We start from the raw sequence: 27,500 nt of genomic DNA, 5'->3' as shown, positions 1-27,500 counted from the left end.
ACTGGTGGAAATCACCTCTCCTATCCAAGAGCCACCACGCCAGCCTCCTCCTCCTCCTCCTCCTCACCCTGTGCTCCCGCCGCTCCTACGCTGCTGTAAGAGCGGATCACTTGTCACCACCGTACGTGTGTCACGGTACACTCCTGCTACTCTCCTGCCTGTATCACACGGCTGGATGACGCGTGGATCTTCTTGTCCTCTCCTTCCCCAGCGTCACGTCCGAGGACACATCCCTCACGGTGTGTGGTGGCGTTACCATGATGTCACCACTACCACGGGTCACTCAGCCTGTCGCATGTATTATAACGCTCTCACTAGTCACGTCCAAGACTGTATCATTATCAACACAGTCAGTCAGCCACATCCCAGACTGTATCATTATCAACACAGTCAGCCACATCCCAGACTGTATCATTATCAACACAGTCAGCCACATCCCAGACTGTATCATTATCAACACAGTCAGCCACATCCCAGACTGTATCATTATCAACTCAACACAGTCAGCCACATCCCAGACTGTATCATTATCAACACAGTCAGCCACATCCCAGACTGTATCATTATCAACACAGTCAGCCACATCCCAGACTGTATCATTATCAACACAGTCAGCCACATCCCAGACTGTATCATTATCAACACAGTCAGCCACATCCCAGACTGTATCATTATCAACACAGTCAGCCACATCCCAGACTGTATCATTATCAACACAGTCAGCCACATCCCAGACTGTATCATTATCAACACAGTCAGCCACATCCCAGACTGTATCATTATCAACACAGTCAGCCACATCCCAGACTGTATCATTATCAACACCACCACAGTGTGTCATCAATATCCACAGCACACATGCCTCCGCCCCCTATACATAAGGTCATCAATTCATCAGTATCCATAGCGATATCAGGGCATCAATATCCTCTGTGAGCAATAATGGTGCCTTCATTTGCATAATCGTGGGGGCGGGATGGGGATACATGCATAAATTATCATTCGGTTGGAACCATTAGATTTTCTTTCTAAAAATATTTTCCCCCCTTTTTTTAGTGTCAGTCGCATCCATGGTAGACTCAAAATAATTTTTTTTTTTTAGTACAGGGGAAAAATGTTCAAATATTGATATGATTTTTTGTTGTGATGAAGAAAATGAGGAACTTGGGTGATTTGCCTGGTTCCCCCAGAACGTCCCTCCCACTGCTGTCTTGCGCATGATGTCCACTTTACATACCTCACTATATATATATATATATATATATATATATATATATATATATATATATATATATATATATATATATTCTATTGCTATCATTAATCCAGTCCTTATCGCTGGCCAAACATAAATGAAATGATAATTTAGCCCCAGAGCTAAACACTTATGGTTATTTTTATACAGTGGTTGACATTAAGGGCATTTTGGTTTACATCTCCAAAATTAACTTTTGATATGTGTTATGCCACTCACCCCGCCGCCCCCCACCCCCCATCTACCTACCCCGGCCACGACGGTACGACAAGTGGTACCGTCGTCCTCAACAGTGGTACTGTTGTGCTCAACAGTGGTACCGTCGTGCTCAACAGTGGTACCGTCGTGCTCAACACGGTACCGTCGTGCTCAACAGTGGTACCGTCGTGCTCAACAGTGGTACCGTCGTGCTCAACAGTGGTACCGTCGTGCTCAACAGTGGTACCGTCGTGCTCAACAGTGGTACCGTCGTCCTCAACAGTGGTACTGTTGTGCTCAACAGTGGTACCGTCGTCCTCAACAGTGGTACCGTCATCCTCAACAGTGGTACCGTCGTCCTCAACAGTGGTACCGTCGTCCTCAACAGTGGTACTGTTGTGCTCAACAGTGGTACCGTCGTCCTCAACAGTGGTACCGTCATCCTCAACAGTGGTACCGTCGTCCTCAACAGTGGTACCGTCGTCCTCAACAGTGGTACCGTCATCCTCAACAGTGGTACCGTCGTCCTCAACAGTGGTACCGTCATCCTCAACAGTGGTACCGTCGTCCTTAACAGTGGTACCGTCGTGCTCAACAGTGGTACCGTCGTGCTCAAGACCTTAGCGTCACTACGCACAAAGGTCAGGAGGTGTGCGTGAGGTCGGGTGTTCGGGCGGCGGTGTGCGATGGGTGGAAGGCCGTGTGAGTCCCGCCCAGACCCGTGCAGGGGCGGCAGCCTCACCAGCGTCCAGGGCAGGTCACCACCACCAGGGGCCACTCTACCACCAGTACCGGTGCAGGTCACCACCACCAGGGGCCACTCCACCACCAGTACTGGTGCAGGTCACCACCACCAGGACTGGTGCAGGTCACCACCACCAGGACTGGTGCAGGTCACCACCACCAGGGGCCACTCTACCACCAGTACCGGTGCAGGTCACCACCACCAGGGGCCACTCCACCACCAGTACTGGTGCAGGTCACCACCACCAGGACTGGTGCAGGTCACCACCACCAGGGGCCACTCCACCACCAGTACTGGTGCAGGTCACCACCAAGGGCCACTACAGGCGCTGCTCCCTCACACACTGGCTATGGAGTCCAGTGATGGTGGTGGGAAGTAAAGTCAGAGGCAGAGGAGATGAATCAGAGGTTCATGTGAGGCTCTGTGTTGCTCACTTTGCCTTAGACGGTTCATACCAGCGACCATCTTGGATGGTTGTTAGGATCGCTGAACATTCTCTTGAAACGGGACCATCCAAGGACCATCTCTGCCAAGTTTGGTTCATGTTGGTCCATTGGTTCCAGAGAAGGGACCATCCAAGGACCATCCCTGCCAGGTTTGGTTCATGTTCGTCCTCTGGTTCCAGAGAAGGGACCATCCAAGGACCATCCCTGCCAGGTTTGGTTCATGTTCGTCCTCTGGTTCCAGAGAAGGGACCATCCAAGGACCATCTCTGCCAAGTTTGGTTCATGTTGGTCCATTGGTTCCAGAGAAGGGACCATCCAAGGACCATCCCTGCCAGGTTTGGTTCATGTTCGTCCTCTGGTTCCAGAGAAGGGACCATCCACGGACCATTCCCGCCAGGTTTGGTTCATGCTGGTCCATTGGTTCCAGAGAAGGGACCATCCACGGACCATCCCCGCCAGGTTTGGTTCATGCTGGTCCAGTGGTTCCAGTGGTGACTGGAGTGTGACACGATAACGGACGTGTAACAAGGCGTTGTAAGAGGCAGGGTTTGGAGCAATCTGTGGAAGGCCGTGGGCAGGAGGGCGTGACCCCGGGTATGGAAGGTCTGGCCTTTGACCTGACCACTGAGGGTCGTAATGTTGTATTTAAGGACCCCTTCCGTCATACACATGGGTCGTGTCGTCGTGCTAAGGGGTCCTACTGTTGTATCAATGGCCCTACCGCTGTGCTCAAGGGTCGTACCACTGTGCTCGAGGGTCGTAGCACAGTATCAAGGGTCATACCATCGTATCAAGGGTCATACCATCGTATCAAGGGTCGTACTACAGTATCAAGGGTCGTACTACAGTATCAAGGGTCATACCATCGTATCAAGGGTCATACCATCGTATCAAGGGTCGTACTACAGTATCAAGGGTCGTACCACAGTATCAAGGGTCATACCATCGTATCAAGGGTCGTACTACAGTATCAAGGGTCGTACCACAGTATCAAGGGTCGTACCACAGTATCAAGGGCCATACGTTCATGCTCAAGGGTCGTACCAAAAGTGACCGATCTCATCCATGCTCACGTGATCCACCTTGACTCAGGGGTGAGTAACATCAGTTATCGCCGGGTCACACTTCATCAACGTAATGATGATGATAATAATAATAATAATAATGATAATAATAATAATAATGATGATAATAAAGGTCAGTCAAACATGAACTGAACAAGTTAGGATAATAGTCTTATTTCTAAGTTATCCAGGTCGTTATGTCTGCTCGTTCGACCAGTTGTTAACGACAGTGTCCTGTGCTGTGCTGGGGGTGAGTCGCCTCCACGGGCTAACGTCCTCACATTACGAGACGGTAATGCGAGGTGATCAAGGGGTCGACCAGGAGACACACACGGTCACGGACGGGCGAGGAAAGCAGGCTGATCGCCTCTGTCAGATCAGCCCTACAACAGAGGGATATAGTACGACCTCTTGAACATGACGGTACGACCCCCTGAGCACGACGGTACGACCTCGAACTTGGCGGTACGACCTCTCGAACATGACGGCACGACCCCCATGAGCACGACGGTACGACCTCTTGAACATGTAGATACGACCCCCATACGCACGAAGGTACGACCTCTTGAACATGTAGGTACGACCCATGAGCACGACGGTACGACCTCTTGAACATGAAGGTACGACCCCCTGAGCACGACGATGCGACCCTGAGTCACCATGGCTCAACCTCTGACCTGACCTTCAATCGTCAGGTCAGGGTAAAGGCTTGGCTATCCTACCCAAGGGTCGTGTTAAGACTTGGTGCTCTAGTGTCGTGGACGACAAGACGACCACAGGTCGTGTGCGAGGCGGAGGCAGAGATGATGGTACTTAATATATGGTAATTAATTCTAAAGTTTTATTGTTCACGATCAAAGGATTTTAGAGGGACAAATTCAATCCTAAGACAAAGTCACTCTTTTCCTTTACAGTACCATATATATATATATATATATATATATATATATATATATATATATATATATATATATATATATATATATATATATATATATATATGAAGGCGAAATCGCACTTCAGTAGGAGATCGTGCCATTTGACACGTAATTCTTCTATACATGTGGCACGTCATGTATACAGAAAACTTACACGTTCAGTAAGTGCGATTTCGCCTTCATAACTCGCATCACGAACTAGTGTGATCATTATCATCTATCTATCTATCTATCTATATATATATATATATATATATATATATATATATATATATATATATATATATATATATATATATATATATAGAGAGAGAGAGAGAGAGAGAGAGAGAGAGAGAGAGAGAGAGAGTATTCGTATAGGACACAGTATATGGATAAGGCAAACCCGGTACGCGGACATGTAAGTGGTGTGGGGTTGGGGGGAGGATTAGACCGTAAACACATATTAATGTATTCATTTGGTAATTGTTAGTGAGGCAAGTTGGGTGGAGCGGTGGGCGGTGCGGCCCATCACGCTGAGTTTTCTTGCACAACTTTCTCCCCCCCGCCCCCTCAACTCTTCCTCCTCCTCCTCCCTCACCCCCCACGCCCCGCCCCGCAACCCCCTGCCACGTGAATCGTGTATGCAGAGCTGTCGCCATACGATGGATGGGGCAGCCATGTTGTGTACTTGGTTTACCTGAAGGTGTCTTACGATGATCAACTAATCGCACTGGTGAAGCTCTCTAAATCAACATATTGCCTAAGAGCATAACGTGTATATATATATATATATATATATATATATATATATATATATATATATATATATATATATATATATATATATATTCCTACGAGTCCACGGGGAAAATGAAACACGATAAATTCCCAAGTGCACTTTCGTGTAATTATCACACCCTCAGGGGAAACACAAGAGAGAAATATAAGTCAGTTGATATACAACGAAGAGACGTAGCTAGGACGTTATTTGGTAAACATGCGATTGTCCATGACAGACAACGAGCGTATCATAAACTTATTATGTGGACAAGACGGTGAATTGTTTACAAATTTTATCAACAAAGTTATACACTTTGTATAGACCATCACTAATATTAAGATTATAATTCTTTGTGTATTCAATAATAGAAGATTCAGTGATATTTCTCGTAGTACTGAAGTTAGAGTTAATAACCGAGATGGCATTACTCCAGTCAATACAATGATCATAGTTCTTAACATGATTAAACAAGGCATTTGATTCTTGTCCCGTTCTTATACTACATTTATGTTGCTTAAGTCTAACAGAAAGATCCTTACCAGTCTGCCCAACATTAAATTTATCAATTTCTACATGGCACTTTATAGATGCACCTAGGAGAATTTTCTGGTGAGTTCTTGATTAAGATATTCTTTATAGTATTATTGTTGCCGAAGGCAACATTTACATTAAAGGATTTAAGCAACATGGGAAGTAAAATTATTATCAAAAGGAAGAACTAGAAATTTTTTGGTGTTATTGGGAGGTTTGGGCTCAACTCTATAAAATGCTTTCTTTGCTAACTTAAGATTTATCAATGAAAGATCTAGGGTACTTTAACTTAGGTCCAATTGAATATATCTTCTCAAACTAATCATCAATATACTCTGGACTGCAAATACGTAATGCCTTAAGGAACATAGATTGAAATGATAATTCAACTCTGTCATGTTAGATGAGTAATAATGGATGTATGAGCATACATTGATAGGTTTTCTGGATATGCTAGAATTAAACTTGTTTCCTTGCCTATGGATCATGCAATCTAAAAATGGTAACATACCATATTTTTTTTTTTTAATTTTCCAAAAGAAGGAACAGAGAATTGGGCCAGGTGAGGGTATTCCCTCAAAGGCCCAGTCCTCTGTTCTTAATGCTACCTCGCTAACGCGGGAAATGGCGAATAGTTTAAAAGAAAAAGAAAAGACCATTATTTTCATTTTCTACAGTAAATTTGATGTAAGGTACTAAATTGTTAAGTAAGCGGAGAAATATTTGTAAATTTTCATTTGTTGGCCAAACACAAAGAACATCATACCTAAACCAAATTGCATTAGAAGGTAAGATATCCTTTAGTAATTTTGTTTAAAAAATTTCCATATAAAGATTACTTGGTACAGGTGAAAAAGGGTTACCCATTGCCATACCAAATTTTTAAGCATCATAATCTCCACTTAATTGAAATAAACAGTCTTTTAAACACAATTTATCAGTTCAATGAAAACAGACTTTGAAACAGAAAAATGAATATCATCCAAAACATCAAATAAATATTCTAAAAGGTCATCAACTGGAACTTTTGTGAAAAGTGAGGAAACATCAAAGCTCACAAGTTTGAAATCAAAATTAACATTGATATTGTTAAGCTTGTTAACTAGATCTTCACTGTTCATAATATTAAAATTTGATATCTTACCCACTAAAGGGCATATTAAAGAAACTAACCATTTTGACAATTTATGTGTGTTGGAGCTTACTGAACTCACTATAGGTCTTGCTGGAAAATTTTTATGTGTTTTGATAAGTCCATACATATCTGGCAATGAAGGGGACAAAGATGACATACTTTTGATAAGAGAACCATTACCTTTCAATCGCATGTTTACCAAATGGGGTCCTAGCTACGTCTCTTCGTTTTATATCAACTGATCGTTATATATCTCTCTTGTGTCTCCCCTGATGGTGTGATTATTGCATGAAAGTGCTCTTGGGAACTTATCGTGTTTCATTTTCTCCGTGGACTCATAGGAATATATATATATATATATATATATATATATATATATATATATATATATATATATATATATATATATATATACTTTCTTGCGTTTATGGGGATCTCGTAGCGATTAAAATGCCGGCACATTCATCGGGCCAGAATATATATAGTCCTCTCCCCCTAAATATATATATATATATATATATATATATATATATATATATATATATATATATATATATATATCCCTGGGGATAGGGGAGAAAGAATACTTCTCACGTATTTCCTGCATGTCGTAGAAGGCGACTGAAAGGGGAGGGAGCGGGGTCTGGAAATCCTCCCCTCCAGTTTTAAATTTTCCAAATTAAGGAATAGAGAAGGAGGCCAAGTGAGGATATTCCCTTGAAGGTCCAGTCCTCGGTTCTTAACGCTACCTCGCTAACGCGGAAACTTGCGATAATTTGATTTATCATACTTGATCGCATCGAGGTGGCGTCAAAAAACAGACGAAGAACGACCCATCCACTCATATACACACACACACACACATGCATATACATAACATATACACATATACATACACAGATGAATACACATGTACATATTCATAACTGCTTGCCTTCAATCCATTCCTGGTGCCACCCCGCCTCACAGGATAAAGCATCGCTACGTTTCGCTTGAGCGAGGTAGCGTTAGAAAAACAAACAAAAAGGCCACATTCGTTCACATTCAGTCTCTAGTTTTGTGTGTAATGCACCGAAACCACAGCTCCACATGCCTTTCCTTGGTTTACCCCAGACGTTTCACATGCCCTGGCTCAGTACACTGACAGCACGTCGACCCCGATACACCACATCGTTCCAATTCATCACTATTCCTTGCACGCCTCTCACCCTCCTGTATGCTCAGGCCCCGATTGCTCAAAATCTTTTTCACTCCATCCTTCCATCTGCAATCAATACACAAGCCGTTCTTTTAGACATGATTCGTTACAAAACCTGGAGGTAATTATTTTCATAATCTTTTCTAACACCATTACTATATATTCTTCCGAGTGAGTGTCTGTAGTTCGCTTGTATTTGAAGAGATTTTTTTTTTCAAATTGCCTCAATACACTGAGAGATTGCAAGCGTCTCCACATCGCAGGAGTTTATCTTACACGGGACTAACAGTCTACAAACCATCACACAAGATCGTCCACCTCATGTCCCCAACAACCAGTCAGAGAGGAGGTCTTCAGTGGACTGATGGAGCTCTTCGCGGGCCCCACACTGCTACGTGCACGTCCACCTCTCTCGCATGAAACCTGCTCACGTCTCGACCCGAATATGTTCCCATGGTGGAAGAAAGCTGTGTCATCCAGGTACACGGTCTGTTTGGAAAGCCCTCCCCTCTTGTTTTTGATTTTCAAAACGAAGGAACATAGAAGGGAGCCAAGCGAGGACATTCCATCGAAGGCTCAGTCCTCTGTTCTTGACGCTAACTCGCTAACGCGGGAAATGGGGAATACGTATATATATATATATATATATATATATATATATATATATATATATACACACAGGTGTGTTGTCAAGCGACCGCTCCGGCGTTGCCTGCGTTGATGCCGTGAGTGGAGTGACGTGTCACCTTCGTGGAGGCTGTGTGTGTCGGGTGTGATACAAATAGGATTGTGGTCTTGACGAGGAACACTTGAATGGAAAGGAGTCCACCACTTCACTGCGCTTAAATGTAGCGCAGCCTTGACGCTGCAGAAGCACCGTAAAAGAGATCCTGAATATATATATATATATATATATATATATATATATATATATATATATATATATATATATAATTCTATTTATATCTATTATACTTTGTCGCTGTCTCCCGCGTCAGCGAGGTAGCGCAAGGAAACAGACGAAAGAATGGCCCAACCCACCCACATACACATGTATATACATACACGTCCACACACGCACATATACATACCTATACAACTCAACGTATACATATCCACACATGTACATAACTCATACTGTCTGCCCTTATATATATATATATATATATATATATATATATATATATATATATATATATATATATATATATATATATACATATATATATATACATATATATATACAGTTTAGCCACAATTACAAAACGTGAGGGCGTTGCTGTATGATTTTCCACTGGCGTCTGAGACCTCGCCATACAGTGCCTGGTGGCAGGAAGCGTCGTCAACACCACGGTGATGATTTTTGGACAGTCAGCTGCTTTATATATATATATATATATATATATATATATATATATATATATATATATATATATATATATATATATATATATTATCCCTGGGGATAGGGGTGAAAGAATACTTCCCACGTATTCCCTGCGTGTCGTAGAAGGCGACTAAAAGGGGAGGGAGCGGGTGGCTGGAAATCCTCCCCTCTCTCTTTTTTTTTTTTTTTAATTTTCCAAAAGAAGGAACAGAGAAGGGGGCCAGGTGAGGATATTCCCTCAATGGCCCAGTCCTCTGTTCTTAACGCTACCTCGCTATCGTGGGAAATGGCGAATAGTATGAAATATATATATATATATATATATATATATATATATATATATATATATATATATATATATATATATACATATATATATATATATATATATATATATATATATATATATATATATATATATATATATATATATATATATATATATATATATATATATCCAAGCATTATGGTTTCTGCGAGACATATGGGTGGGTGTAGCTCAGAACGGTGAGTGGGTCTGTAGGTCGGACGAGGTGGCTGGCTCCGTCACACTGAGGCGGGCTACCGGAGAGTTAGTTGTGTGTAGGGCTTCGTAGCGGGCTACGGGGAAGGCCAGACCCGTCATCCACGTCCTGCTCTGCCGTAGGATACTTTGATCTACAACTGTGAAAGTCGTCCGTATTTCCTACGCTGTTAATCTTTACGTAAATCGGATGATGAACGATTAGATACGCTGGATGCTCGAGGTCCCAGGATGGTCGGTGACACACACGTTCTCTGCACTGCAGCAGGGAAGAAAGCCGCTGTGCTTGGTGGGGTGGTGCCGGCACCGTGGGCAGCGTGTGTGGTTGGGCGACCGGTATCGGCAGCCACCCTCTGGTAGGACCTTCTCCCGCCGGCGGCGCAGCACCACCACCCGCACCTACTGCTGCTGTTCCTGTACACTTACAGCTGCTGTGCTTGGGACTTGCTGTTTACGTTACGTGTGCAGTCACTACAACTATCCCCACTGCTGCTGCTGCTGCTACGACAGCTGTACTGTTCTCTCCTGTTGCCGAGGCGTCGTTAAGTCTACGTCTGTTGCTGTCGATCATACAAATCCTTAATGGTGTTGTACCCGTTGTTCACATTACAACCGGTCCTGTTGTATGTGTTGTGCTGCGTTGTTGTGCTGTTCTTGTTCATGGTGTCGACGCTGTATGATGCTGCTGCTGCTCCACATCAGCTGCAGCTGCCGCCTTCGCTTCTGCTGTAGTCGCTGTTACTCTCGTTGTTGTTGTTGTTGTTGTTGTTGTTGTTGTTGTTGTTGTTGTTGCTGCTGCCGTTGGTCAGGCCACAGACAATGATCATAAGTTCCGTGGGAGAGTGACAAAGTAGCAGGTCTGGGTAGATGTTGGATGTAGCGCTTGAGATGGTGGTGGTGGTGTTGGTGATGATAGTGGTGGTAATGGTGATGGGGGGGGAGAGGGGGCGCCTGTCGTACACAGGGGTGAGGGAGACGAGGAGCGTCACAATTAGATAATGAGGATGATTAATGAGGATAATGATAATGCTGGAAGTATTAAAGTAACTGGTGTTTATATATTTTTTTATAACGTTTTATGACGAGATATGATGTATGATTACTATATATATATATATATATATATATATATATATATATATATATATATATATATATATATATATATATATATATTTTTTTTTTTTTTTTTTTTTATACTTTGTCGCTGTCTCCCGCGTTTGCGAGGTAGCGCAAGGAAACAGACGAAAGAAATGGCCCAACCCCCCCCCCCATACACATGTACATACACACGTCCACACACGCAAATATACATACCTACACAGCTTTCCATATATATATATATATATATTATTTTTCTTTTTTTGTTTGTAATGGGATAAAAACTATTAGCTCGGTATCAATCCCTTATATATATATATATATATATATATATATATATATATATATATATATATATATATATATATAAGCATACTGGTTTCCACGGTTACGATGTAAATATGTTGCCTTGTGTGTGCTCTGCTGTAAAGATTTTACATGTTTTTTCAACTTTTCATACTCGATCGCAGTTTCCCACGTTAGCGAAATAGCGTCAAGAACAGACGAAAAAAAGGCCTCATCCATTCATGACCCTTCTCTAGTCGCTGTCATGTGTAATGCACCAAAACCACAGCTCTCTGTCCATAACTAAACCCTACAGGCCCTTCCATGGTCTACCCCAGCTGTTTCACACGCTCTGTTTCAGTCCATTTATAGCACGTCGACCCCTGTATTCTGCATCGTTCAGATTCACTGTATCCCGTGCACGCCTCTCACCCTCTTGAATATTTAGACCCCAATCGCTCGAAATCTTCAAGATTTTATTAATTTTCTGGACAATTAAGGACCGCCCAGTATCACCACCGTCCCAAATGAATACCTCTCAATAATCTTTTTGTGACAAAATATAATTTTTCTTTGCCTTATTTTTGTACTGTTTCCCCCCCTCTGAAAATGCAGCATAAAACTGACAATATCAAGTGATATTTAGGGACAACCTCGAGTGGACCCTTATAAACACAATGGTGCGATTCATCGATGATATTATTTTGTGTTTAAGCAGTGGTTACTGAGGAGGGAGGGACGGAGGGGGAGAGAACGTGAAGACTACCAGTGACACCTGTCCTGCCGGTATAGAAGCCCCAGCCACAGTGGTGATATATATATATATATATATATATATATATATATATATATATATATATATATATATATATATATATATATATATATATATATATATATGTAGGGTGATATATATATATATATATATATATATATATATATATATATATATATATATATATATATATATATATATATATATATATATATATATATGTTAGGGAGGTGAATGCAAGAGTTTTGGAAAGAGGGGCAAGTATGAAGTCTGTTGGGGATGAGAGAGCTTGAGAAGTGAGTCAGTTGTTGTTCGCTGATGATACAGCGCTGGTGGCTGATTCATGTGAGAAACTGCAGAAGCTGGTGACTGAGTTTGGTAAAGTGTGTGAAAGAAGAAAGTTAAGAGTAAATGTGAATAAGAGCAAGGTTATTAGGTACAGTAGGGTTGAGGGTCAAGTCAATTGGGAGGTGAGTTTGAATGGAGAGAGGCTGGAGGAAGTGAAGTGTTTTAGATATCTGGGAGTGGATCTGGCAGCGGATGGAACCATGGAAGCGGAAGTGGATCATAGGGTGGGGGAGGGGGCGAAAATTCTGGGAGCCTTGAAGAATGTGTGGAAGTCGAGAACATTATCTCGGAAAGCAAAAATGGGTATGTTTGAAGGAATAGTGGTTCCAACATTGTTGTATGGTTGCGAGGCGTGGGCTATGGATAGAGTGGTGCGCAGGAGGATGGATGTGCTGGAAATGAGATGTTTGAGGACAATGTGTGGTGTGAGGTGGTTTGATCGAGTAAGTAACGTAAAGGTAAGAGAGATGTGTGGAAATAAAAAGAGCGTGGTTGAGAGAGCAGAAGAGGGTGTTTTGAAATGGTTTGGGCACATGGAGAGAATGAGTGAGGAAAGATTGACCAAGAGGATATATGTGTCGGAGGTGGAGGGAACGAGGAGAAGAGGGAGACCAAATTGGAGGTGGAAAGATGGAGTGAAAAAGATTTTGTGTGATCGGGGCCTGAACATGCAGGAGGGTGAAAGGAGGGCAAGGAATAGAGTGAATTGGAGCGATGTGGTATACCGGGGTTGACGTGCTGTCAGTGGATTGAATCAGGGCATGTGAAGCGTCTGGGGTAAACCATGGAAAGCTGTGTAGGTATGTATATTTGCGTGTGTGGACGTATGTATATACATGTGTATGGGGGTGGGTTGGGCCATTTCTTTCGTCTGTTTCCTTGCGCTACCTCGCAAACGCGGGAGACAGCGACAAAGCAAAAAAAAAAAAAATATATATATATATATATATATATATATATATATATATATATATATATATATAATCACAATGCCCTCTAATAGCAAGGACTCGAACCCGGGAGCTTTGCGTTGTAGTTGGGAACGCTAACTGCGCGGCTATGACCAGTTAGCGTCCTCAACTACCACGCAAAACTCCCGGGTTCGAGTATTTGTCATTGGAGGGCAGTACGTGTTCTAAGAAAGTGTGCGTCCATATGCTCTATATTCGTATGATGTATACATACATATATATATATATATATATATATATATATATATATATATATATATATATATATATATATATATTCCCTGCGTGTCGTAGAAGGCGACTAAAAGGGGAGGGAGCGGGGGGGCTGGAAATCCTCCCCTCTCGTTTTTTTTTTTTTTTTCCAAAAGAAGGAACAGAGAATTGGGCCAGGTGTAAAGGCCCAGTCCTCTGTTCTTAACGCTACCTCGCTAATGCGGGAAATGGCGAATAGTTTGAAAGAAAGAAAATATATATATATATTTATATATATATATATATATATATATATATATATATATATATATATATATTATATCGCATCGTTTAGATTGGGTTGGGTTCACGTAAGCTTTCTAGTAACCAGCGTGTTTGCTGGGACAACCTGCTGTCTGGAGCCGGTAAGAATACGTCAGGCTGTCCAATGTATGTATAGTGACAGCCGCTTGATGTCTTGTGAGGCCTTTTCTTCGTCAGTTTCTGGCACCACCTGGGTAACGCGGGTAACGACCAAGTAGACAAGGTTATCTACACATGAGCAGCTACAAATAACCCGTCCACTGCCTTAGATAGCCGGATTTGACGTATAAGAAAAAAGAGTAAAAATAACAAGAGTAATTCTAATACTGTTGTGTGCAGCTGTTACTGATGATGTTCAGCGGGGGGGAGTGATCCTACCACAAACCCTCCTTCATCGTACGGAAAAGCTGGACATGTGATGGAGGATAGTATGAGCCTAGCTTACACGAGCCTCATCTGTCAGCCTGGCAGTGATCATGAGATCAGGATGGACTGTACCGGTGATGACGAACATGGGACCGGGAAGACCTGCTCTGACTTGTGGTTGATTTAGGGTATTGTGGTAAGAGCCTCGCTGTACCACAGCTCTGTTACACGAGGCGATGCCTACGTGCACAATGTCTGGGGCGTGTTGCCGGCTGGTCACCCAGCGTGCAGGTGTTTGAGGACAGGAGATCCGCCTGGAGTGAACCACTCCGGTCAGGCCAGGTTGAAGCATATGCACATGTCTAGAGTTCTGACGTATGTGGAGGCGGTTCACAAACTCCAGTTTACGATCCGTGTACCGATGATTATACAACCCTGGCTCTCCTCACAGCCTGCTCGTAAGACGTCCAGTGTTGAGGCTCTGTCGCACGGGGTTGCAGGAGCCTCACCTGTGTGTTAGTATAGCCTGGCGTGCCTAAACCTACAGTCACCACCCACCACCTCCTTCCTCCTCCTCCTCCTCCTGCTGCCAGGCTCCATCCACCCCCGCCTGAAGGATATTTCCACCAAGTTTGACCAGACGCCATCCTTCCCTCCCTCATGTGTCGTGCATGACCCTTACCCCCAACCTACCCTCCCCCTTCCTCCTCCCCCTCGCCATTAAGCATGACGGGTTAATTTTAGCCAAACGTCTGACGCATGGCGTGGTCGAGTTAGACCAGTGGTGGATGGCGTGGTCGAGTTAGACCAATGGTGGATGGCGTGGTCGAGTTAGAGCTGGTGTTGGAGAAAGTCATCCTTAAGTACTGAAGAATTATCATTATCATTTATCATTATTTTTTATTATTACTATTTTCTTATCATATCATATCATATTATTATTATTATTATTATTATTATTATTATTATTGGATATCGTTGACAGTTATCATAACTGATATGTTATCTCCTGCTAAACGTGACAGCACCTCCGACCCGTAGAACACTACGCTGGCTGGCTCTCTCTCTCTCTCTCTCTCTCTCTCTCTCTCTCTCTCTCTCTCTCTCTCTCTCTCTCTCACACATCTCTAGTAGTGCTATCGTCTACCTCCTCATCATGGAGTCAATCCTGGATTTAGCTCATGTCTATCTAATCCTTCACTATTAACTGTGAGCCACGATAAAGTGCACAAGAGAACAGTGAGTTACAAACTACCCGTTTATAATCAGCGACAAACTACCCATTCATAATGAGCTACAAACTACCCATTCATGATGAGTTACAAACTACCCATTCATGATGAGTTACAAACTACCCATTCATAATGAGCTTCAAACTACCCATTCATAATGAGCTTCAAACTACCCATTTATAATGAGCTTCAAACTACCCATTCATAATGAGTTACAAACTACCCATTTATAATGAGCTTCAAAGTACCCATTTACGAATTCCTTTATATGGTCGACGTTGACAACACTGTGCCCCCCCCCCACCTGAGATTGGTAAGCAGAACACTTCAAGATGCGGACGATGGGATGTGTGTGTGTGTGTGTGTGTATGTATTTGTGGGGGGGGGGGGGGGGGGGGTTAACCCACTCCTCGAGTCGCTCATCACATATTTCATATTTTCTTTCCTCTCCCTCAGGTAATTCGTAGTTGGGGGAGGGGGGGAGGAGGAGGAGGAGGAGGGCTGATAATGGTGTGGCGTCAAGGGGAAGTGTCTAACTTTGTGGATAAGGCAGACGGGTTAGCCTCCTGACGGGGCCGCCCTGTCTACGGCAAGTGGTTTTTCTTTTTTCATTTTCTTTCTTTTTTTCTTTCAAACTATTCGCCATTTCCCGCATTGGCGAGGTAGCGTTAAGAACAGAGGACTGGGCCTCTGAGGGAATACCCTCACCTGGCCCAATTCTCTGTTCCTTCTTTTGGAAAATTGAAAAAAAAACCGAGAGGGGAGGATTTCCAGCCCCCCGCTCCCTCCCCTTTTAGTCGCCTTCTACGACACGCAGGGAATACGTGGGAAGTATTCTTAATCCCCTATCCCCCTATTCATTTTCATTCTCCTTTTTTTTGTTTTTGTTTTAGTTCTCGCTCAGTTTCTACGGCAGGATGGTGTACAGCCCTTTGGGCATGAGGGCGTCACGTTCAACCTGACCTTTAAAAGGTTAAGTCAAAGGTCACGCGCTTATACTTAAAAAAGGTTTTCACACCGCCGTGCTCAAAGGGTTACGGCATCTGAGATGTGCGGCGCGTGTGTGTGTGTGTGTGTGTGTGTGTGTGTGTGTGTGTGTGTGTGTGTGTGTGTGTGTGTGTGTGTGTAAAAGAAAAGAAAATAGCCTCCATGATTGAAAGCAGATTCCACTGAGTAAAATTTTTTCTATCAAAGTCCCGCTGATGACCTTGAAAATACCTTCCATTTACGAAGCCGAGTGGGGCAAGTAGGCGCCCGAGGAACCTCACTCCCCAATACTGGCGTCGACCGAGAGGCGCGTGGGTCATGCTCAACTCATTACCCTCAGACTTGGCTGGCTAATTGACCAGTGTGTGTGGTGTGGTGTGGTAGGTAGGTCGGGCGGTGAGCGGCGGGCTCTGTGCTGATCACGGGCGTCGCTGAACTTGGCTGATTTGCGCGCGAAAATGGGTCTGTTGAACGGCAATAATCATCAAATGAAAAATATGTCACAGGGTTTTAATAGTCTCTAGTTAAAGTCCTGGATATGAACACATAAAATGGCCAGTGTATTGAACCAGCGACAGTAATTTCCGTGCGATGATGAAACAAAAATGGTGGACAAATATTCATTGTCAATTCATTATGTGGAACCTTTAAATTATATAGACAGTTTGGCGGTGGGAGGGTGGAGGGGGATCTGGCTGGCTTGGTGGTGGGTGGTGGAGACTGACTGACTGGCTCCTGCTGCTCCGTATGCACACACCTCCAGCCAGGCTTCCACACCATGTGCATGTATGTATGTATACACAGTCTTAGGATTTCACCAAATGGAAATGAATATCTGGGCGCCGTGTTTAGGTCGATCATCACACGGATGTGTTACTGTTCGCAGGTTCGATACGCTGGCTCGCGGTACTTGTCGTCAAACGTCAGGCCTTACCGCTGTAGGGACATGTGTATGACGCTACTCTGTTATCATTTACTTCCCTGGTAATCTGGTGGGGTTGGCCACAGGGACCTGCAAGCCATGAGAACACTTGCTGCAAGTCTCCGATGCCATTAGCTTGATGCATATTGACTCAATACTTGCAAACAATCTTAAAGAGTATATATATATATATATATATATATATATATATATATATATATATCACCATGAGTCATACATACATTAAATAACCTTACCAACCAGTCAACAATACAGTCACCCCCTTTTTTAATAAATTCCACTGCAATACCATCCAAACCTGCTGCCTTGCCGGCTTTCATCTTCCGCAAAGCTTTTACCACCTCTTCTCTGTTTACCAAATCATTTTCCCTAACCCTCTCACTTTGCACACCACCTCGACCCAAACACCCTATATCTGCCACTCTGTCATCAGACACATTCAACAAACCTTCAAAATACTCATTCCATCTCCCTCTCACATCACCACTACTTGTTATCACCTCCCCATTTACGCCCTTCACTGAAGTTCCCATTTGCTCCCTTGTCTTACGCACCCTATTTACCTCCTTCCAGAACATCTTTTTATTCTCCCTAAAATAGTGCCATTGTACAAAGGCAAAGGGGATAAGAGTGAGTGCTCAAATTACAGAGGTATAAGTTTGTTGAGTATTCCTGGTAAATTATATGGGAGGGTATTGATTGAGAGGGTGAAGGCATGTACAGAGCATCAGATTGGGGAAGAGCAGTGTGGTTTCAGAAGTGGGAGAGGATGTGTGGATCAGGTGTTTGCTTTGAAGAATGTATGTGAGAAATACTTAGAAAAGCAAATGGATTTGTATGTAGCATTTATGGATCTGGAGAAGGCATATGATAGAGTTGATAGAGATGCTCTGTGGAAGGTATTAAGAATATATGGTGTGGGAGGCAAGTTGTTAGAAGCAGTGAAAAGTTTTTATCGAGGATGTAAGGCATGTGTACGTGTAGGAAGAGAGGAAAGTGATTGGTTCTCAGTGAATGTAGGTTTGCGGCAGGGGTGTGTGATGTCTCCATGGTTGTTTAATTTGTTTATGGATGGGGTTGTTAGGGAGGTAAATGCAAGAGTTTTGGAAAGAGGGGCAAGTATGAAGTCTGTTGGGGATGAGAGAGCTTGGGAAGTGAGTCAGTTGTTGTTCGCTGATGATACAGCGCTGGTGGCGGATTCATGTGAGAAACTGCAGAAGCTGGTGACGGAGTTTGGTAAAGTGTGTGGAAGAAGAAAGTTAAGAGTAAATGTCAATAAGAGCAAGGTTATTAGGTACAGTAGGGTTGAGGGTCAAGTCAATTGGGAGGTGAGTTTGAATGGTGAGAGGCTGGAGGAAGTGAAGTGTTTTAGATATCTGGGAGTGGATCTGTCAGCGGATGGAACCATGGAAGCGGAAGTGGATCATAGGGTGGGGGAGGGGGCGAAAATTTTGGGAGCCTTGAAAAATGTGTGGAAGTCGAGAACATTATCCCGGAAAGCAAAAATGGGTATGTTTGAAGGAATAGTAGTTCCAACAATGTTGTATGGTTGCGAGGCGTGGGCTATGGATAGAGTTGTGCGTAGGAGGATGGATGTGCTGGAAATGAGATGTTTGAGGACAATGTGTGGTGTGAGGTGGTTTGATCGAGTAAGTAACGTAAGGGTAAGAGAGATGTGTGGAAATAAAAAGAGCGTGGTTGAGAGAGCAGAAGAGGGTGTTTTGAAATGGTTTGGGCACATGGAGAGAATGAGTGAGGAAAGATTGACCAAGAGGATATATGTGTCGGAGGTGGAGGGAACGAGGAGAAGAGGGAGACCAAATTGGAGGTGGAAAGATGGAGTGAAAAGGATTTTGTGTGATCGGGGCCTGAACATGCAGGAGGGTGAAAGGAGGGCAAGGAATAGAGTGAATTGGAGCGATGTGGTATACAGGGGTTGACGTGCTGTCAGTGGATTGAATCAAGGCATGTGAAGCGTCTGGGGTAAACCATGGAAAGCTGTGTAGGTATGTATATTTGCGTGTGTGGACGTGTGTATGTACATGTGTATGGGGGGGGTTGGGCCATTTCTTTCGTCTGTTTCCTTGCGCTACCTCGCAAACGCGGGAGACAGCGACAAAGTATAAAAAAAAAAAAAAAAAAAAAAAAAAAAAAAAATATATATATATATATATATATATATATATATATATATATATATATATATATATATATTATATATATATATATATATATATATATATATATATATATATATATTATATATATATATATATATATATATATATATATATATATATATATATATATATATATATATATATATATATATATATTCAAATTACAGAGGTTTAAGTTCGTCGAGTATTCCTGGGAAATTATATGGGAGGGTATAGATTGAGAGGGAGAAGGGATGTACAGAGCATCAGATTGTTCGCTGATGATAATGCGCTGGTGGCCAATTCGGGTGAGGAACTGCAGAAGTTGGTGACCGAGTTTGGTAAAGTGTGTGAAAGAAGAAAGCCGAGAGTAAATGTGGATAAGAGCAAGGTTATTAGGTCCAGTAGGGTTGAAGGACAAGTTAATTGAGACGCAAGTTTGAATGGAGAAAAGCTGGAGGAAGTCAAGTGTTTTAGATATCTGGGAGTGGATTTAGCAGCGGATGGAACCATGGAAGCGGAAGTGTCACAGAATGGGAGAGGGGGCGAAGGTTCTGGGAGCATTAAAGAATGTGTGGAAGACGAGAACGTTATCTCGGAGAACAAAAATGAGTTTGTTTGAAGGAATAGTGGTGGATGTGTTGGAAATGAAATGTTTGAGGACACTCTGTGGTGTGAGGTGGTTTGATCGAGTAAGTAATGAAAGGGTAAGAGAGATGTGTGGTAATAAAAAGAGTGTGGTTGAGAGAGCAGAAAAGGGTGTATTGAAATGGCTTGGTTACATGGAAAAAATGATTGAGGAAAGATTGACAAGGAGGATATATGTGTCAGAGGTAGAGGGAACGAGAAGTGGGAGACCAAACTGGAGGTGGAAGGATGGAGTGAAAAAGATTTTGAGCAATCCGAGCCTGAACATACAGGAGGGTGAAAAGCGTGCAAGGAATAGAGTGAATTGGAACGATGTAGTACACCAGGGTCGACGTGCTGTCAATGGATTGAACCAGGGCATGTGAAGCGTCTGGGGTAAACCATGGAAAGTTTTGTGGGGCCTGGATGTGGAAAGGGAGCTGTGGTTTCGGTGCATTACACATGACAGCTAGAGACTGAGTGCGAACGAATGTGGCCTTTTGTTAGCCTTTCCTAGCGCTACCTTGCGTGCGCGCGGGGGGAAGGGTGTCATTTCATGTGTAGCGGGATGGCGACGAGAATGGATGAAGGCAGCAAGTATAGACATGTACATGCGTATATATGTATATGTATGTAAACACTGAAATGTATAGGTATATGTGCGTGTGTGGGTGTTTATGGCGAGAATTTTCCTCAAAGGCTCGGTTCTCTGTTCTTGATGCTACCTCGCTAAAGTGGGAAATGGCAAATATGAGTGAATATATATATATATATATATATATATATATATATATATATATATATATATATATATATATATATATATATATATATTCCTTTCTTATCCATCGTGTTTCATTTCCCCGCGGATGAAAAAGGACTTTACTTGATCACGTGCTCAATTTGGATCTTTTCCAATATATATATATATATATATATATATATATATATATATATATATTTGCCATCTTATCCGTTAGCGTCAAGAACAGACGAAGAAAGGGGGCATCCGCTCACATCCGTTCTCTAGGTGTCATGTGTAATCCACCGAGACCACAGCTCACTATCCACATCCAGGCCCCACAGACCTTTCCATGGTTTACCCCGGACGTTTCACATGCCCTGGGTCAGCTTGCAAGTTACAACGTCTCACAATATCCCGTTGTAAAGTAACTATCGTCTTCATTTGAAAAAAAATGACCATAGGCTTTCAAAAGATGACCTAGCGTACAAAAGATTACCAAGTGTGTGACGTACGTCCAAAAGATTACCAAGTCTGTGACGTACGTCCAAAAGATTACCAAGTCTGTGACATACGTCCAAAAGTATACAAATTTAATGATAGGAAACCATAGATGAAAAAATAACTAGTTTAAAGAGTGTTAAGCCTTATAACCTTACATCATTTATACAATATCGTAGTTCCGTCATGACAAATCTTTTCTTGAAAGACTGTCACAACTTTATCAGATGAACCAGAAATTCACATTATCTGAAGAGATGTTCGAGGGACGCCAGTGAGCTGGGCATCTTATGAAAATCACCTTCCGAGATAACTGATGAGGTGGTTCACGTTAATGAAGAATAGGAGGGAGGAGGGAAATTTGAATACTAGGCACACCTTACAGACACTGGACGTTGTTTTCTAGGCGTTATACACGGAGGCTGTTGGCAAAAAATTACGAACTGCACAATCGGGTTATTGTTCCGTAACCCAACGTAACCTAACTTCAGCTAACGTAACCTTGCCTGCCATATTATGTTGTCAACGTTGTTAGGGAAGAATCCTGGACGTTGCCTAGGCTCAGAGACTCCTTCACCCAACCTAATGTCTCACATTTAAGACTGGAAGATTTACACCCTTCAGCACCCCAAGCAACAGAGACCAGCTTCTTGGTATTACGCCTACATTAGTTAAACAAACTCCTGGCTTGTTTGTGGTAACTATCCCATTACAGAGTGACACTAGTAAATATCAGAAGTGAATTAATGCTCGACCTCGGCCGACGCGCGACGACTCGCGAGAGATTCGACCCGCAACCCCGCTATATTCCCCCAACACACACACACACACACACACAACGGCCGAGGCGTCCACCACGCTCCCCCAAGACCTTGCAACACCGTGAGCAAAAAAAAGACGGTTCCATGTGTTGGAGTTCGAGCAAGTGTTGGCGCAGCTTCGCCGTACCCAAATGTACCTCAAGTGGGAAACTTGGGCGGGTGGTGTCCCGGAGACCCTACCCTCCCACTCACCCCCCCAGTGTTTGTTGACGCAAGGATCTGTGCTGCCAGCCCGCCCTTATCTCTTATCACTCACGTGGCAACATACGGCTAAGTTCCAGCTGCCTCGCTGGTCGATATTTCCTTGGGTTATCGCCGGATATCGCTTCTTAGACGGTGTCTTAAGAGGATAATCCTATGCACACTCAGATTAATTTCTTTATCGACTGTACAGTGTGAGGAGGGCAGTTGTGGCGATGGATCAGAGAGGGGGAGACGCCATGGCTAGCTAGCCTCAAGGGAGGAGCAGTTGGCACGTACATCACACAGTCACTCGTACGACCAACGAACATTGTAGCTTGAATGACCAACATAAACATTGTAGTCTGAATGACCCACATTATGTGCTGTCCATCGTAAGTTTAACGACCTCATTATACGATACGCAGATACCTTGTGACGGTACTTCTTGTGGATAGCATCATGGCCTGGCCTTAAGGTCAGGTCAGGTTAGGTCATCGTAACCAAAGGTCGTACCGTCGTGCTCCAGAATCATATCGTCGTGCTTGATGCCGTATCGGCGTGTTCATTGGTGATGCCGTCGTGCTCCAGGGTCGTACCGTCGTGTTCCGTAGTAATATCGTTGTGCTCCGGGGTCGTACCGTCGTGGTCCAGGGTCGTTCCGTCGTGTACACTGATAATACCGTCGTGCTCCAGGGTCGTACCGTCGTGCTTGATGCCGTATCGGCGTGTTCATTGGTGATACCGTCGTCCTCCAGGGTCGTGCCGTCGTGTTCCGTAGTAATATCGTTGTGCTCCGGGGTCATAACGTCGTGTTCCGTGGTAATAAGGTCGTGCTCCAGGGTCGTACCCTTATCCCCCAGGGTCGTACCGTCGAGCTCGGTGCTATCCGCTTTTACCATTCCCTCATTCAGCTTACGCCATTCATCCGCCACTCTTGTTTACCTTTTTTAACGAGTTTTTTTTTTTTTTCGCATATTCTTATATCACGTCCGCTGGCTGTTCTCTCCTTACATCTTTCGAAGAACTGTTCGCTGTCTACGTCACCGATCTGGTTCAAGCAGTTAAAGGTTGTAATCTGTACATCACTTACTCTTTTCTCTTCTATGGTGGGCAAACTTAAGGCCTCTAGGAATTTCTCTGTTAAGGCCTCTAGGAATTTTTTCTAACTCAGTTGTTACCATCTTTGTTGCCTTCGTATGAACTTTCTCTATTAGCTCTTTGTGTATGGGATCACAAAGTGCAGAACTGCCAGTAATTCACGTACAAGAAACATAAATAACAACGCGATGAAGAAAATGATGTGAATCTACGTCGTAAGACGGAAAAACCTCGAGGTCAAATCAGACAAGAGTATGAAACATTTTATCACTGAAAATAGCAAAGGAAACCCTGAATAATTCTGGCTTACAAAAGAAGCGGGAGTCATGACACAGTCAACAGATCCAAGACTCTCAGAAAAATAGCAGCTTATTTCAATAAATCCATGGAGAATATCTTCAGTCCTTGCTAAGATATCATTGTCCAATAAGCCTGACATCCGCAGTTGGCAAATCTATGGAAACCGTCACTCGAGACATGGCTGTTAAATCACTTAGAGAATCACTACTCGGTTAATGATCTAGCTGTCATGTGTAATGCATCGAAACAGCTCTCTATCGACAACCAAGCCCCATAGACCTTTCCAAGGTTTACACCAGCCGCTTCACATGCCCTGATTCAGTAAATTGACAGCACGTTGACCCCTATATAACTTATCGTTCCAGTTCACTCAATTCCGTGCACGTCTTACACCCTCCTGCATGTTCGGGCCCCGTTCGCTCAAAGTCTTTTTCACTTCATCCTTTCACCTCCAATTTGGTCACCCCAATCTCGTAGTTCCCTCTACTTCTGATACATAAATCCTTTTTGGCAACCTTTCCGTATCCATTCTGTCCTTATGTCCAAACCATTTCAGCACATCCTTTTCTGCTCACTCAACAACACCTTTGTTATTACCGCAAATATCTCTTTTGTCCCTTTCATTACTTACTCGGTCTAACCACCTCAAACCATATACTGTCCTGAAACATCTTATTTCCAACACACACACACACACACACACACACACACACACACACACACACACACACACACACACACCATATATATGGAACTAACATGAGACGTTCTTGTTTATGTCATAAAACACTCTTCTGATCAGGACAGAAGGCTGAAGTTTTCATGCTAGCGTCAGTATCAGCGTTAACAGTAGCAGTATATGAAGCATAAACACCAACTGTGACAGATTCATCCGTAAGAACAGCACAAGCATCTGCAGTTTGAATGTAATAACAAAACGAACAACAGGTATAAGAGAAATCCTTTGGGACAACAGAAGCGAACAGTCACAACAGGAATGGCAACAGAAAAAAATAACAGAAACGGTTAGAGAATCAGCGCTAGACGTAACACCAGCAGGAACAGCAGACGAGTCAGATCGGCGGAGGTCTGGCTGCACCTGGCCTGGCTGCTGTGCCACATTGCCCGGGTGCTGACACATGTGTATGATGGTGTCCCCAAGGGTTCTGAAACCTTACTGGCACCAATGATTCTTCAGTCCATGTGATCATTGCACGTACGGTGATATTACATATATATATATATATATATATATATATATATATATATATATATATATATATATATATATATATATATATATATATGAGAAAAGGTGGGTGTATTTGGGATGGAATACAATAGTGGGAAAGGTAGCCGTGGTCAACAGTAGGAGGGCCAGCCATGGCACATGCCCCTCACACACACTGCGCCAGCACGAGTGTTGCTTGTGTATGATGTGCGCTGGTGATGCAGGTGGCCAGGTGACTGGCCCGCCGGTCAGGAGGTGGTCACCTGCAGCAGCAGCAGCTGAAGACTGCCGGGTGTGGCGGCCTGAGGCATGCCTGTACACGGCCTCCCGAGGCTCGCCCCTCAGGATTACCCCAGCCGTGCCGCCACACCCTCAAGGATTATCAAGGATTACTCAGAGTAGGATTGATGAGGATTAATGACTGAGGGATTATCGTGGGGGTGTAGGGATGGGATAGGGTAAGGGTTAGTCGTGGATGTAAACAATCCCAGGTTATAAGTGTTTTCCTTAGGGAATATGATGTTCTGTGGATGATGAGGGTCAGCCGTTGTCCCCACCTTCTTCATGACCAACTCACCAGAGGGTTGCTGCTCGCTCCTGTAAGGGACGAGAGTGCAAGTATCTGGAACACAGCTGTGGCACTGCTGGAGGTGAGGTGGGACACATCTGTGGCAGTGCTGGAGGTGAGGTGGGACACAGCTGTGGCAGTGCTGGAGGTGAGGTGGGACACATCTGTGGCAGTGCTGGAGGTGAGGCGGGACAAGCTGTGGCGCTTCTGTAGGTGAGGTGGGACACAGCTGTGGCACTGTGCAGGTGAGGTGGGACACAGCTGTAGCACTGCTGGAGGTGAGGTGGGACATAGCTATGGCACTGCTAGAGGTGAGGTGTGAGCTGGGACACAGATGTGGCAATGCTGGAGGTGAGGTGGGACACAGCTGTGGCAGTGCTGGTGTTCCAGCAGTTCGGGCCAGCCAGGCAGCGGCCAGGTACAGCCTCACCACACGGGAGGAGGGCGGCAGCGGCCGGTTAAAGTTAGATTGTCGGAGGTGAGGTGCGCCGCCCCGTCCACCGGTAGGTAGGTAGCATGTCTCCTGCTCTGCGCTCCACACCCGAGGGAAGGTGGCGCACGGTACCGCTGGTGGAAGGTACGTGCTGGTGTCGGGTACCGTAGGTGGAAAATACCTGGTGTTGCAGTGTACCACTCGTGGAGGGTACCTGATGGTGTAGGGTACGGGGGTACCGCTGGTGGAAGGCCCTTGCTAGCAGAAAGTGACGGGTAATGAAGGCAGTTTCCTCGTGCACGCTGCCTGCCGCAGGTGACTACCTCACTCCTGGTGGAGAGTGGTAACAAGGGTGAACCTCCCCTCACATACAGGGTAACCCCTGGTGACGGAGGATGGCTCCTGGTGCAGGTCACACCGACCTACAGTCATCAGTAACCCGTCCCTCTCGGTCGGTCGCTAGTCTGACATCTGCTGTTAACACCGAGCTTTAAAAATGGCGAGGGCCGGAGCGCATCTACTCCCAGCGCCGCCCCGCCACCCTACCTACGCACGGACCGCGCTCCCCTGCGAAGCGCGGGCGACGCGAACACTGCCTCATGACAACCTTCATTGTGTGTGGTGCTGATGCGTAACTCGAACGAATATGCATCAGTGACCTAGTACGGTGATGAGGTAACGGTGCCAACACCCAGTTGATCCCGTCCAGGCAGTGCGTACGAGGTGCGACAGCCTGTAACCTGCGCCACCCTCGTGAACACGACGGGACAACCCTAGGGTATGATGGTGTTGTCTCTGACCTGAGCCTTGCGAGTCAGGTCAAACATCACCCTATCATACTCAAGGGTTGTACCGTCGTGCTCTGGGGTCGTCCCATCGTGCTCAGGGGTCGTCCCGTCGCGCTCAGGGGTCATACCGTCGTGCTCAGGGGTCGTCCTATTGTGCTCAAGGGTTAGACTCCATCCTTAATACTGTACCGTCACTGATGTGTTCACTTCTCCTTCTGTTGACACTGGTCTGGGAGAAACTTATCAGATATAAAATCACATTTCACACTTGCAACCTGCACCACTGGAGCGGAAAAGTGAATCTTTTTGCCACTGGCTAAAATTTTCTAGTTCTTAACTCGG

The 27,500-nt window shown here is 44.2% G+C and overlaps 2 protein-coding genes across 3 annotated transcripts in view; one reads left to right on the top strand and one right to left on the bottom strand.

The window, feature by feature from the left end:
* Caf1-105 (chromatin assembly factor 1, p105 subunit) overlaps positions 1-27,500 on the bottom strand; it is a 305,893-nt gene that overhangs the window by 102,970 nt on the left and 175,423 nt on the right. The gene's annotated exons all lie outside the window — the stretch shown is intronic.
* LOC139767419 (LIM homeobox transcription factor 1-alpha-like) overlaps positions 1-27,500 on the top strand; it is a 105,794-nt gene that overhangs the window by 1,144 nt on the left and 77,150 nt on the right. The window lies entirely within an intron of this gene.

This window comes from Panulirus ornatus, chromosome 4 (assembly GCF_036320965.1).
Source record: "Panulirus ornatus isolate Po-2019 chromosome 4, ASM3632096v1, whole genome shotgun sequence".
Taxonomy (NCBI): domain Eukaryota; kingdom Metazoa; phylum Arthropoda; class Malacostraca; order Decapoda; family Palinuridae; genus Panulirus; species Panulirus ornatus.
This window is presented reverse-complemented; position numbering and strand designations above follow the sequence as displayed.